Source organism: Cricetulus griseus, assembly GCF_003668045.3.
Source record: "Cricetulus griseus strain 17A/GY chromosome 1 unlocalized genomic scaffold, alternate assembly CriGri-PICRH-1.0 chr1_1, whole genome shotgun sequence".
In the NCBI taxonomy this organism is placed as follows: domain Eukaryota; kingdom Metazoa; phylum Chordata; class Mammalia; order Rodentia; family Cricetidae; genus Cricetulus; species Cricetulus griseus.
Window position 1 is genome coordinate 144,439,922 of NW_023276807.1, and position 14,929 is coordinate 144,454,850.

Below are 14,929 nucleotides of genomic sequence, written 5' to 3' on the forward strand. Positions count from 1 at the left end.
GTCCTCTGGAGGTACAGCCAGGAGGATCAGAAATTCAAGGTCATCCCTGACTACATAAGGAGTTTGAGGCCAGCCTGGGCTAAATGAGGTCTCTCAAAACTAACAAACAAAACAAAAATGTTTATAAAAGCCCTTTGAATTTTTTCTTTAAAATCCCAAATATTTAGAAGTTATATGATATAGACAATGCTTTCAAAATCTACTTTGAAATATGTGAATTCGTTTGGTTGTATAATCATTATGGCTACTAACATCTAAAAGTTGACACTGATAACTGTGGTGTACATATTTATATCAGGAGAAAAGTTGAAATAACACATGTAAAGTCATAAAATTTCAGAAGAAAACAATCTATAGCTTGTTGCTAGTAGAACAGAATGAATTATACCTGAAAGCAGACAAAACAAGTCTCCAAAATAGAGAATTTCTTTTTCCTTACATTAAAGGGAATATTTTCCATTTTTCTTATTAATTCCTACAAAGGAAAAAATGGTATATTAAAAAAAATATAACATGATAACCTGGCAGGAAGGTCACTTCCAGATATTGTGAAGGATGAAACACACACACACACACACACACACACACACACACACACACACACACTTCAGTGGCTTTGTGTTTTCATTCAGCAGAATGTAGTCCTCCTTTGAAAACATTTATCAGTAGGAGGTGCAAGTTCAGATGTGTTCTCAAATGGATGCTATGGGTGGCACTATCTGTCTGGTTACACAGAATCTCTGACTTAAGGCTACACTAAAACAAGTTTACGAGGCCTGCAGATGAGCACAATGGCAAGATTACAGTCAAATCCAGGGATATATTGCCAGGATGTGGATGTCCATGAAAAATCACAATTTCAGAATCATGTGAGGATGTACATAGAAACATTCCTATTGGACACCCTCTGAGCAATTCCTCTGCAGCATGATTGCATTGGATCAATCTCCACGACCAAGTGTAAGGTAGATGAAGGTTGTTTATAGGCAGGAGCATGGAGAAGAATAAACTCCCCTGTGCTTGGCTTTCACTCACACTGGGCTAATTGGCAACCGTGGGTATCTCATTTTGGCAAAGCATTTGTTCCAAAAATTCATCTGGGTTTTAAAAGTTAAGATGCTTGGTTAATCATTGGTTGACACTTTCCTCTGTAATAGCCCAACTTCAGAATGTCAGCATGCTGTGCAACCATTTGTAGGTTGTGTGCACAGTGAGTATAATGGGGTTGAATGGCCTTGAAATCTCAGAACAGGTAGGAATTTAATGTCAGTTCATGCCACTTTTATTTTACTAGAGCTGCATTATTTTAAAAGATCATAAAGATTACATTGATCTCATTTGTGACAGGATCAATTCTTACTCCTACTGTTTAATTTGTGTGTGTGTGTGTGTGTGTGTGTGTGTGTGTGTGTGTGTGTGTGTTATATGTATTGTGTATGTTTCAATATGTGTGCACTTGTGTGTACACCTGTATGCTCATGTGTGGAGACCAGAGAAAGATGGTGTATGTATCTTGTTCAATTATTTCCATCATTGTTCCTGAATTCCCAGGGTCTCTGTGATCCTGTGTTTTGGTGAGGCTGGCTGGCTGGCTGGCCAGTACATTTCAGAGCCCATCTTTCTATGGCTGACCCTCAGCCCCCAGTACTGGGGTTGTAGTTGTGCATTGCCATGGTGCTGAGCATTTGAACTCACTCATTTTCTCATATTTGTGCAGTAACCAATATTCCCCACTGAGCTATCTCCCAGCCCCCTTTATTCCCATTTTAAAAAAATGTTGTTTAGTGCTTGAAAGAAAAATGTTGCTATAGAACTTATATTTTGTATAGTTATATATTTATTTTGATACAAATATTTATGGAACTTCTAACATGCAAGATCTTGCCCAGAACTTTATTTGGGTAAAAAAAAAAGTTTAAACAGATGTACATGCCTGGAGTAATGGATATTTCTCAGATGAAAGAAAAAAATAGCAAGACTTGGTGGCTTTAATTCTTTAAACATTTCTCCTTTAATTCTCCTTTAAATTTTTTAAATCCAGTTTTACATTTGTTTTGGTGTGTGTGTGTGTGTGTGTGTGTGTGTGTGTGTGTGTGTGTGTATGTGTGCCCTTGTGCACATGCCACAATCAGAAGACAACTTGAATGAGGACATTTCTCTTCTTGCACCATCTGTGTTCTGGGAACCTAACTCAAGTCATTAAACTTGGTGGCAAGCACCCTTTCCTGTTAGTCTACCTAGCCCATATCATTTAAATATTTATAAAGTACCTCACCCATCTTACTTAAATATTTATAAAGTACTTAACTGTATACTGACATTAAGTTTAGGACACAACAAACTATGGTTTTAAAATCCTATATGCTATGGAAAGCAAGATGACAAAATTTAAGGTGTGCTTTGGCAAGTCCTCTCACAGTGTTCTCATAGGGTGTTATGAAAGTACAGAGAGAGCATCAATGCTTATCCAGGTAGAAGGGTGGCATGGGGATGTAGGTAGTATAGTAACAGGGCAACATGAGAGTGCAGGGGGAGCATCAACATCAGCTTGTGCTTCAAAGGTGTCTTCTTGTTAGCAACACTGAAGGCAGATTAGAATAATGAATTTGAGTTAGAAATCTGAAGGTAGTAACTAGTCTGGAAACTCCTGAATAAAGATATTGGTGTTTGACTTATGAACATGACCAAGGCTGTTAATGTAGGTAATTTCACAGTTAATACCTACAGCACCTTTATATATAAATCTTATAAACTTGGCTCACTAAATCTCAGACCTTAGATTTTCTGCTGAAATAATTGAGAGATGAGAGAGAGACAGAGAGAGAGAGAGAGAGAGAGAGAGAGAGAGAGAGAGAGAGAGGGAGAGAGAGGGAGAGAGGGAGAGAGAGCAGCAGCATGCCTTGTGATTCAGTGGGATTATGGGTAGGAATTAGTTATGAAAGCTACACACTTTAAAGCCTCACATTTTCTCCTTATGGTCCACAGCCAGAAAGTGATGTTGGTGTTGCCATACAATGAACTTTCAAAAAGATGCACACATCAATGTACATAGCTCAATAAAATTGTCTGCTAAATGGGCAATGTTGGCCTAAAAACAAATAGAATGAATTTTCTTAATAGTGTTTTCCAGAGAAGCAAGTTTTTCTTGCCATCAGTTTTAGAAATGCATTTGGTGTGGGGGAAAGGAGGAATGAAATTGTATTGTGAACTTGGAATTGGAATGTGTAAAAAATAATCCCAGCACTGGATGTGAAATGCACAAATATGAGAAAATACAATTGTAGAAAGATCTTAACAACATTTTTTCTGTAATACATGACACAGTATAATGAAGGAACTGAATAATGACAAAACAGAACTCAGATGAATTAATTTTCAATATACATTTACATGCGATGACTCAATTGGCCACTGTCTGAGAACACTGTCTAATAACTCCAATAGAGAAGTTTGGAACACAACTTTTGCAACTGTCATTTATGACCATTTGCTTCATGGGGCTTTGGGAAGGGGCAATAAATATAAAAGAAATTTCACCCTGCTATATAACCCAACAAAATTAGGTGCTTTAATAGGTTAAGTGAGTCAGTGCTAAATCAATACAAAAATAGATGATTTGGGTTCATAGGCTGGTCAGCCAAGTTTATTTCCCAAGCATAGTACTCCCTACAAAGAAAGCAATTAATATGCTCACTGAATCAGGAGTGCACCTTTATAGGCAAGAGGGAGCATGAAAATAGATCTCCTGGGTGGCAGATTTCATCCAATAGGTACCATTACCCACATTTAAGACCCAATAAAATCCACGGGATGTTTTGTTCAACACCAGGTAGTGATGGGTTTCTTCTCATCACTGAACTGTGGGAACCACACAGAACTGTATTAAGACCATTGTAAAATTCCCAAAGAGTTATAAAAGAATGTTGGCCCCAAATTTTTGCCAGTAATGGTATTATCTGGGGCTAATAAGCTGTATTGAATTTTGTAGGTCACAGGGTCTTAAAGGATTCTTCCGTTAATTCAACTGTATTTTACATTCTTTAGACCAATCAGTTGTGCCTGATCTAAAGCCTCATAACACACAGAGATGACTGTATTGTACTGGGAACGTAATGACCACATGACAACAGCCTTGTCCTAACTGAGACTAAAATCATAGAGGACACAGAGCTGGATACCACTATGTACACTTAACTAACAAGAGAGGGTATGCTAAGAAGCAAGAAAAGCATATACAAAGACCCAGAGAGGGGCAAGGGAAAACTTGAGAAATGCTCAGGAGTAGGAGGCTTAGCAGACTGCATTTCATGTGTAAGTTTACATAGCATTTTGTTCCAAAGTGATGGACCCTTGAGGGACTTTAACAAGGAAGATGGTCATGGAAATTATCTTGATCCAGCAATATTCACTGCCCTGGGACATACCCTGTGTTAAGCCTCAGTGGAATGCTCCTGATGAATATGGCCATCCATGTACACCCACAGTGTATAAAATGTATTTGTTTGTACAAAATTGTATTGATTTAGTCACTGATTGACACACATTTCTTACTATTCTTCTGTCCAGCACATGTGACTCCTTTTTTCCCAGTCAGGAAATGTAAATCAAAGTAGTCAATATTCAAGTATGAACTGTTAGAGGCAAAATAATGTGGCAAAGTTAGAAATCTGACCTTAGCTTATTAATGCCAGATTGGTACCCATTGTCTGCACAGGTCTCCCACACACCCAAATCAGACACTCCCAAATATGGAGTGCTCATCTGTGATCTTTCAATCTACTCAGTATCAGGAGGAGGAAAGAGTTGAGTCAACATTTTTTTTGCTTTACATAATATCACTAGAGAAGATGAGTATTATTTTAGAAGTTGAGAAGACTTGGCTAATAGTCCTATAATAAATAAATATTGCAGAAGATTATCCTCTTAAGAATTTATATCTAAATATTGATATAGAAGAGCAAACAGCCAAGACTTGCTGAGGGAATTCTAAGGAAAAATCTGATCATCTTCCTGGAAAAACCCAACAAGTTATGAAGGATATAAACCATGCTCCGACATGAGAAATGCGAATCTCAGACCCTCTATACTCTGCAACACTTCTGGCCCCACATACCTGAATGACCTTGCCTTCAGATGCCCACTCATATTAGAGACTTCTCTTATTCAAAATGGCTGCTCCACTGCCTTTTATAACTTGTTTTCCTGTGTGTTTCAACTGTTGTTATGTATGCACCAATCTGTATCATACCATGTGGTTACAATATTGTCTGAAATGTGTTACTGATCACCCCATGTACTAAAAGAGAAGCTTGATGAAAGCAGATAGATTCGTTCATTTTGATTTCGAATTCCCCAAAACACCTCAGTGTGTAGTATATACAAAATCATATGACTGGGTGAAAACAGGAACCCAAAAGACATTATCAGACAACAGGAACCAAGGTCCTTCTAGAAGGTGACAGGGTCAAGAAAGAGAAGACTTTGTGAAGACTCTAAAAACAGAGTGCTGTTAAAATGATCAGGGTAAAATAGGAAATTCAAGCTATTCTGTAATTTCTACAGTTAGTTATTAGTGGACTATATCACTTGATACAAAATGAAAACTTTAGAACTTTTACTAAAAAATTGTTTTCATAATTCAAGATTAAGAAAAATGTTTGAGCAAGACACAATGAACAAAAACATCTGAGGAGGAAAAATAAAGATATGTTGTCAACATTAAATTAATCATGCCTTACATTGAAAGGCACCATAAATATAAACCAAACGACAAGCTACAGCTCTGTAGAGACATTTGCAGCACATAAGTGACATGGAATTAGAATCCAGAGTAAAATTTTAAAAAACTACACATCAAAGAAAAAAATGACAGCTTGATAGGAAAATGTGCCAACTGAAAAATATGTCAGAGAAATGGAGAAGTGGAGTTACATGAAATATCAGTCATCTCTGCTATCAGCTATTGGGAGACAAATTAAATCCACAACAAGACGTAACTTCGCACTTCTGCTACCAGGATCATAACAATGAAACTGTCCAAGAACGTCAGTCTTTGACAGTCATGTGAAGCATAATTAACACTTCTTACTACATGGCCTGTTTAAAATAAAGTAGCGTGTAGAGGAACTTTTGGAATTATTGATGGAATTTTACATTAATATTAAATTGTATAAAATTTTTAAAAGTTATAAAATATGATTAAAGGTACACATTCAGTTCTTCAGTTCTGTCTAGCACGGAGGCAAAGAAATCCTCTGCCGCCTTGATCTTGCGTGTACTTATGCCCTAATGACCAGTGAAATGTGACGGAAGTGACATTTTTCAATTCTAATCCATGCATTTTCAGAGTTACTATGCAAGACTTCACTCACTGTCTTACTGTGCTCCAGGGCTCTTCTGAGATTATAGTGATGGAAAGTCTCTGTGTAAGAAAAACATTCTGAATGCTGACCAGATAGCTACCCTCCAACATCACCTGTACTCAAAATAGCAGGCAAATCCTCCAGGGGTATGCATTAAAATACTGAGATTTTATAATTGTCAGTTGCTACTATAAAACTAGTTCAGCTTGACCAATAGTCTCTGTAATCCAGAAGGTGTACGTCCTATGCATGTACTCTAGGGAAATTATTATATATGTATATAAGAAGACAATGATAAGGAAACTTTAAACAATAAATGATTATAAGGGAGACATTTAGAGAGACCTCAATGTCCACTAAAACAATAAGAGGTGCATAGTGCTCTAGTTAATGATGTGAATGGATCACTGAAAATAACTGAATCCAAGTTATGTCTTTCAATTAGCATTAATTTTAAGAGCTTATTATTAACTAAAACAGTCAAGATGAAGATAATATATAAAATAGCATGCATTTTTATGTATTTATATGCAGCAAAATCTTGTAAACACATATGTAAAACTGTATTACTATCTCTCAGACAGATATTTACTTCAAAATGGTCAGGTACATAAAGCATTAAATATCAAATTCAAGAGTGTGACTCTTTCTAAAAAGGATAAACAGTTAAACTTTATTAAAGGAGCTAGCTGTGCCAATCTTACTTCTGGCTGAGTAGAAGATGTGTGAGGATTTATATAACTTTCTTTATTTTAGACTCTTAATAAAAAGACTATTTATGTGCATAAAAATATTCAAGTACCTTTTGTGAAGTTGTAGGCTGAGATATGGAGTCCAAGATAGGGGCTATAGTCTGGAGTTTTGGGAAGAGCTTAAAGGGGTTTAGTAGGTGTGGGAGGTTGATATGCCATGTTTTGTTAATATCCACGGGAGGCCTTCTCCTTCCTGAACAGAGATGGAAGAGGAGCTGATTGAGGTGTGGGGACAGAGGGGATGTGGAGAGAGGAACTGGGAGGAGAGGAGGGAGGTGAAGCTGAGGCCAGTGTGGAAATAAAGAAAGAAATTAATTAAAACAATTCTAGTAGTGATAGGTTATCTTTGGGAGTCAGCTTTGCACTATGTAACTAACTAATGAAAAGAAAAAAACCTGTAGATTTTTAGTAAAATAATTCCAAGTGAAGGTAGAAGTATTCTCAGGAAATTTCGTAGAACATATTCCTAATGTTGATTGGTAGGTAATATGCAGAAATGGAGAAAGTATGTAAGACTTTAGGACAGTAAAAATATTATTTATGTACAAATACGTGGCTATAATGCATATTTTAGTATGTTTACTGAGAGTGAGCTATCCTAGACAAAAGAAAAAAATACCCCAAAATTTCCATGGATTATCTCAACAATAAAGATTCTTAGTGTGGTATTTCAGTATGGTAAACAGCAAAATGACTTCTATTTAGCAATTCCAAGACTAAAGTATCTTTTATCTTTGGTTTGGGTTTTTATCAAACCTCTCTTTTTAGCATCTTTTCCTTTTACTCAGGGAACTTAAAAAAGCATAGAGGATCAGATAACAGAGAGGCTTCAGAAGTGAGCCATGAAGATGATATTGTTGGACCATATTCCAGAGCCCTCATCATAGAATGAGACAGATTTCTAACTCAAAGTGGAGGGGAAAAGTAGTCTGCTGAATGCCTAGTAAGACTTTGCTGTACTTTATCAAAAACAAAAGGCAGATATCTAATGGATCATCTAATGCAAAAACTTAAGAGTTCTTAGGTTGCTAATTGATGAGAGCCAATAACAACATTCATAGAATATTTGATGTTTGGTGTCATAAGTGTACCATCAGTGAACCAACAAGATGGCTCAGCAGATAAAGATTATATATACATATATATCCATTTAAAATAAATTACCTAATAATGGGGTACCAGAGCTGTAACTTGTCACCAAATGAAGCTGCCAGTCCTGGCACTGGGTTACTTCTAATTGAGATGTTTGGCAAAGAGATTTCATTGGAAACCCCAACATAGGTTGCTCTGCATAAACTGATATCAAGACCCCATTGTTGAACATCTACATAACTCATTAATCATAGGGAAGTACAACTGGTGCCTACATAGAACTTTTACTCCCATATGCTAGTGCATTTGGTACTCTACACACTATCAAAGGAGAAACATAAGCACCAACCCAGCCATAAACCCTTTGATTGAAAATAGTTTCCTTCCTGCCAGATATTCTAGTGCAATAATGACACAAAGTTTGTGAGAGTAACTAACCAATTTCTGATTTGACTCAAAGCCCACTCCATGACATGGAACACATGGTACCATCCAATACTGCATAGGTTACAAAAAACCTAAGACTGGATAGCCAATAGCTTAGGTAAAACTAAATACTAATAAATAAAACTAAATACTGGCAAATCGAATCCTAGAATACATCAGAGAATCATCCACCATGATCAAGTAGGCTTCATCCTAGGGATGCAAGGATGGTTCAATATACGAAAATCCATCAATATAACCCACCATATAAACAGACTGAGAAAAAAAAAAAGCCCACATGATCATCTCACTAGATGCTGAAAAAGCCTTTGACAAAATCCAACACCTTTTCATGATAAAGATCTTGGAGAGATAAGAGATAAAAATGCAGCAAGCCACAGCCAACATCAAATTAAATTCAATTCCTCTAAAATCAGGGACAAGATAAGGCTGTCCACTCTCTCCATACCTCTTCAATATTGTCCTTGAAGTTCTAACTAGAGAAATAAGACAACAAAAGGAGATTAAGGGGATACAAATCAGAAAGGAAGAAGTCAAACTATCACTATTTGCAGATCATATGATAGTCTACATAAGTGACCAGAAAAAATCTACCAGGGAACTCCTACAGCTGATAAACACCTCAGCAACATGATAGGATACAAGATTAACTCAAAAAATATGTAGCCCTACTATATACAGATGATACATTTGTGGAGAAAGAAATCAGAGAAACATCACTCTTTATAATGGCCACAACAACATAAAATACCTTGGGGTAACACTAACCAAAAAAGTAAAAGACCTGTACCATAAGAACTTTGTCCATTGCTAGTGGGAGTGCCAACTTGTACAGCCACTTTGAACATCAGTATGGTGACTCCTCATGAAAATGGAAATCAGTCTACCATAAGATCAGCAATACCATTCTTAGTCATATACCCAAAAGAAGCACATTCATACAACAAGGAATTCTGTTCAACAATGTTCATAGCAGCACTATTTGTAATATTCATAACCTGGAAGCATCCTAGATGCCCCTCAACTGATCAACTGAAGAATGGATATAGAAAATGTGGTACATTTACACAATGGAGTACTAATCAGTGGAAAAAAAACAATGGAGTCTTGAAATTTGCAGGAAAATCGATGGAACTAGAAGAAACCATTTTGAATGAGGTAGCCCAGTCACAAAAAGACAAAAATGGTGTGTACTCACTCATATTTGGATTTTAGACATAGAGTAAAGGATTACCAGCCTACAATCCACACTGCCAGAGAAGCTAGTAAGCAAGGAGAACCCTAAGAGAGACATACATGGTCCCCTGGAGAAGGGGAAAGGGACAAGATCTCCTGAACAAATTGGGAGCATGGGGAGAAGGGGAGGGAGCTAGGAGAATGAGGAGAGAAGAGGAGGGGTGAAGAGGATATGAGGGAGCAGAAAGTTTGAGTACGGGGAAGAATAGAAGAAAACAAGAAAGAAGATACCATAATAGAGGGAGACATTTTAGGTTTACAGAGAAATCAGGCACTAGGGAAAGGTCTGGAGATCTACAAAGATGACACAAACTAGCAATTTAAGCAACAGAGGATAGCCTACCTTAAATGCCCTCCCCTGATAATGAGATTGATGACTGACTTATATGCCATCCTATAGCCTTCATCCAGCAGCTGGTGGAAGTAGAAGCAGACACCCGCAACTAATCACTGAACTGAACTGGAATCCAGTTGCATAGAAGAATGAGTGATGAGCAAAGTGGTCAAGACCAGGCTGGTGAAACCCACAGAAGCAGCTGATCTGAATGAGGGGGAGCTCTTGGTCCCCAGACTGATAGATGGGAAACCAGCATGGGATTGATCTAGACCCCAGGAACATGGATGTCAGTGAGGAGACCTTGGAAATCTATGAGGCCTCCTGTAGTAGTTCAGTACTTATCCCTAGCATAGGTGTGAATTTTGGGAGCCCATTCCACATAGAGGAATATTCCCTGAGCCAAGACACAGGGGGTGGGCCTAGGCCCTATCCCAAAGGATATGGTAGACTCTGGTGATCCCCTAAGGAAGGCCTCACTCTCCCTGGGGAGTGAAAAGGGTATGTGATAGGTAGAGTTTTAGTTGGGGGGATGGTATGGGAGGAAGGGAGGGAGAGGGAATTGGGATTATCATGTAAAACACTCTTGTTTCCAATTCAAGTAAAAAAAACCTGCAAAAGAAAAAGAATCCCCCCAAAATAAAAGTTATTATCTTTCAAAAATATATACTATGTTTTTAAATAAAAATAAAATAAATCTATTCTAAAAAATGTTATTGCCACTAAGCCTGACAATTTGAGTTTGAGCCTCTGGACTCAGATGAAACAAGGCGAAAACAAACTAATATAAGTTTTCTGTGTCTCCACATACACATTGTGGCATGTGTGTACATCTGTATACAAGCAAGCAAGCACACACATACACATACACACAAATAAACAAACAAATAAGTAAATAAATAAATAGACTAGACCCAGAATAAATCCTCACTGGAAAAAGGAATGTCACTGGAGAATAATGAACTTGGAGTTAATGTCACTTTGACTGGTTTTTCTTGTGCTGACTTCATTGGTCATGGAATTGTGAGCAAGAACTTTAACTTGTTTGTATTAACTCTTCATTGAGCAGACAGTACAAGTAAGGACCAAGGAAGAACTGTGTTTTCCTAGTACTAACAGTCTTATATATGTCTTTTCAAACCCGTCGTAATTCAGGCCTGCCGATGTTCCAGCTCTTCTGGGAGCAGTATTTTCTAGTTTTGAAACTGTTCTAAAGTACACCTGGCAATTCCTAGTAGTTATATAATACTGACAACACTCTACCAGGTCATTTACATAAAATTTATTATATCAGCATTCAACTAATAACAGTGTTTTTATTTGTACATTTTAGGATGAACTATTTAGAAGATTCTAATAAAATTCAAAACCCAATATTTATCCTGATTGATATAAATAAATTAGTGTAACTATAGACAGCGCCACATCCCTTATTTAAGAAACATATCTAATTATTACTGTTTACTTCTTATTCCAAGTTCTCACTCATCTAATACTTGGCCACTACATAATCATGATAGATTGTGACACAGAGTTGGTTGTGGTGTAGGCTATGATCTGCTTTGATTTCTCTGCAAAATTATTGTGATAAATCATACTTGTCAATGATTTTATAATAAGACAAATCCAAAACTAATTTAGCATCTACAATCCAGATGTAATTGGCTATGTATCATAAATCTTCCATGAAAATATTCTTCAGTTCTGTTTCTGTCAATAAATGAAAGTGTTTGTCATAGTTCATTCCTCAAGAAAAACAAAGGAATGTAATTAGAAGGGAAAGGAGCAAGCTCATATTTGATACAAAACTAAAAATCAAAAACAAAATAAACCAGAAAATTCCTGTATCAAATTGGGTGCACACATGAATCTCTGCCATCCTAAGGTGTCTAAATTGCATCTTTCTGCTTTTGATCTAGGGGCTCAATACTTGGGAATAGCCATAAAATATTTTACCTTCACACTCAATTTGGCAATTAAACAGTGTGGTGGAGTGCTTTAGAATTTGAAGATTACTTACATGTTATTTGTTTCAAAGTAACTACAAATCAACTCATAAAGTGTTAAAGGGGGAGAGTGGTATTCATTATTGTAGTACAATAAATATGTGACTTTGATATTTTTGTTGTATTTACTGCTGAGAGGTTTGGGCATGCATGAGATACAGCACACACACACAACACCACAGACTTTGGCTTCAAATCAGTTGTAGACAAGAAAGCTTTTCCTAGGACATAACTAGTTTCAACTCTGATACAAAGAGAATATGTAGAATGCATGAAAAGTGTGTGTGTGTGTGTGTGTGTGTGTGTGTGTGTGTGATGTCTGTAAAGTGGGTATACTTGTTTGAAAAGGAAAATTAACTGACGAATTCTATTATTTCTATTTGGAATTATTTGACATGATTCTTTCGTCAGTGACATGCCAATGGTATTTTCTTTTATATACACGTACACCCAACACTATCCTTTATGCAATTTTTTGCATATGCATAATATATATTAAATATACAATTTAAGGCCCCCTGGGACAATTAAATTGCAGCAAGCATAATATACCTCTTCTCAGAAGAAAAGCAAGTCTGTCTAGAACTAAATTGTTTAGTCACAAATCTCACTTTCTCCTTGCACAGTACATTCCCTTGTGTTATTCTTCATCTAATCCAGACTCCAAATGAGCCTCACATAATAACACCATTAACACTTAGCACTTACATAGTGCGTTCCATCTCATACTACTGCATATACATGTTAAACAATCAATGCACATTTAAGGAACACAGCAGTATATAACTCCAATTCTTATGAGGATCAAATACTTTATTATTATTTTTGACAATATAATTCAATTTATTTTTAAGGAATATATTTCCATTATATTCCATAAGAGGAATAATCTTGACAGTGGGAAAGTATACGAGGCTATAACTGGTTTTACTGATGACTAAATGCTTGGGTTGAAGCAGAGGCTTTTGATGACTGCTGGAACCATTTATGACCTCATATACTACTCTACTGAGGGGCATTAGACCTTAAATAACACCAACTGTGTGCTTTTACTCAAAGGGGAAGAAAGAAAAATAAAATGCCCTTTCAGTTGAAAAAAAAAAAAACCCAACAACCCACATTTAGAGAACCCTATGGAAATGTTATAAATGCGCAAGGATTAGATTATATGTAGTGAAGGTTCTGCAATGATTCACAAGCTAGGGTATCATTTGATGGCTGTCTGGATAGCCATTGGATAGGACAGTTAGAAAGAAATTCTTTTATCTATAGGCATAAAAAGAGCATGGGGTTTGTAACAGTCCCTGGAATCAGTCACTGTTGTATGGAGCCTTCAACATTTACACAAAGTGACTGTTGGCATGCATTGCTTATCTGATTACACTGGGCATGAACATAGATTCTCTAGCTTGACCACCTGCCTAGGCATTTTTAAGAATGCCACTGGATGGCCTATTTGGGGCAAGGATCTAAATAGTGAATGGGAAAATGTAGGCAGGGAGATGCAAGGAAGACAAAGGAAACTGCACATGTCACTTTCAAATGCATCAAGCAGAACACATAGATTATTCTCATGTCCACAGGGCTGTTATGTTTTCTATGATTTTACTGTTTTTTAAGTATACACTCCTGATTCACATTTCTCTGATTAAAGAAGAGAGAAGAGGTGGAGAGGGAGGTTGTCTGCAGATGAATGTATAGGGGATAGGATAAGATTATAAGAAAATAGTAAATTATGTACTATTGTTTACTCGTAATAATCTTATTAAGAAAATGTGATTATTATTAATTTATAGATTAAGAAACTAAGATGACTTTTTTAGCAAGTGTTATGATTTGAATAGGGAAACTCCTTCACAGGTTTGTGTGTTGCTTGGACCTATTTGGGAGGTTCTGTAGATTCTAGAACAAGAGCTGACCTGGAATCCCATTGCCATGTACCTTTGAAGGTTGTAATTGCCCAGTTGTCTCCTACTTCCTCTCTGTTTCCTGGTCACTGTGATGTGAGTTGCTTTGTTCTGAACACCCTTACCTAGGATGGACAGAAAGTTCAACTGAATGAAAGACAGAGCCTCTGAAAGTTTGACCAAATAAAACTCGCCTAGTCATTTTGGTCTGATATTTGGTTCTGGACAATGAACAATAATGGATACAGTAAGCATCTGGGGATAGGGGAGTCTATATGTAAACCCAGTTGGTCTGATTCCTGTGGTTTGACTTTTAATAAAATGACAGGTTTCAGAAACTAATGTTCTAGTTTTCTGTGTCAGATCATCTGCATGATTCACTTAGCTGCGTGGCAACTCATTTTACTTTCATGACAATCATGTCGCATAGGTACAGCTACTCACAATTTACATATGAGAAAACTGAGGTGCACAGTTTATGAAATTCATTCAAGATTATGTTCTCATGTAGAACCTATAATTTTTCAAGTCCATTTCAGAGCCCACTGCAATATCATTGTGTTTGAAACTGTTTCTTTAGTATAGGCTAGTGGCTTAAATACAAATTGGAGTTTAATGCTATTAGGTATTTTGTAGTTCCAGTGGAATATGTAAATTGTTTAAGCATACATGGTACAAGAATGGTCTAAGTAATACCTTAGACTGTCTATCAATGGTATCTATCAATGAATGCCTAATTTCATTGAAGTTGTTTGAAATGGTTGAATGTTTTCTGAGCTAAAAAATGTGGCTG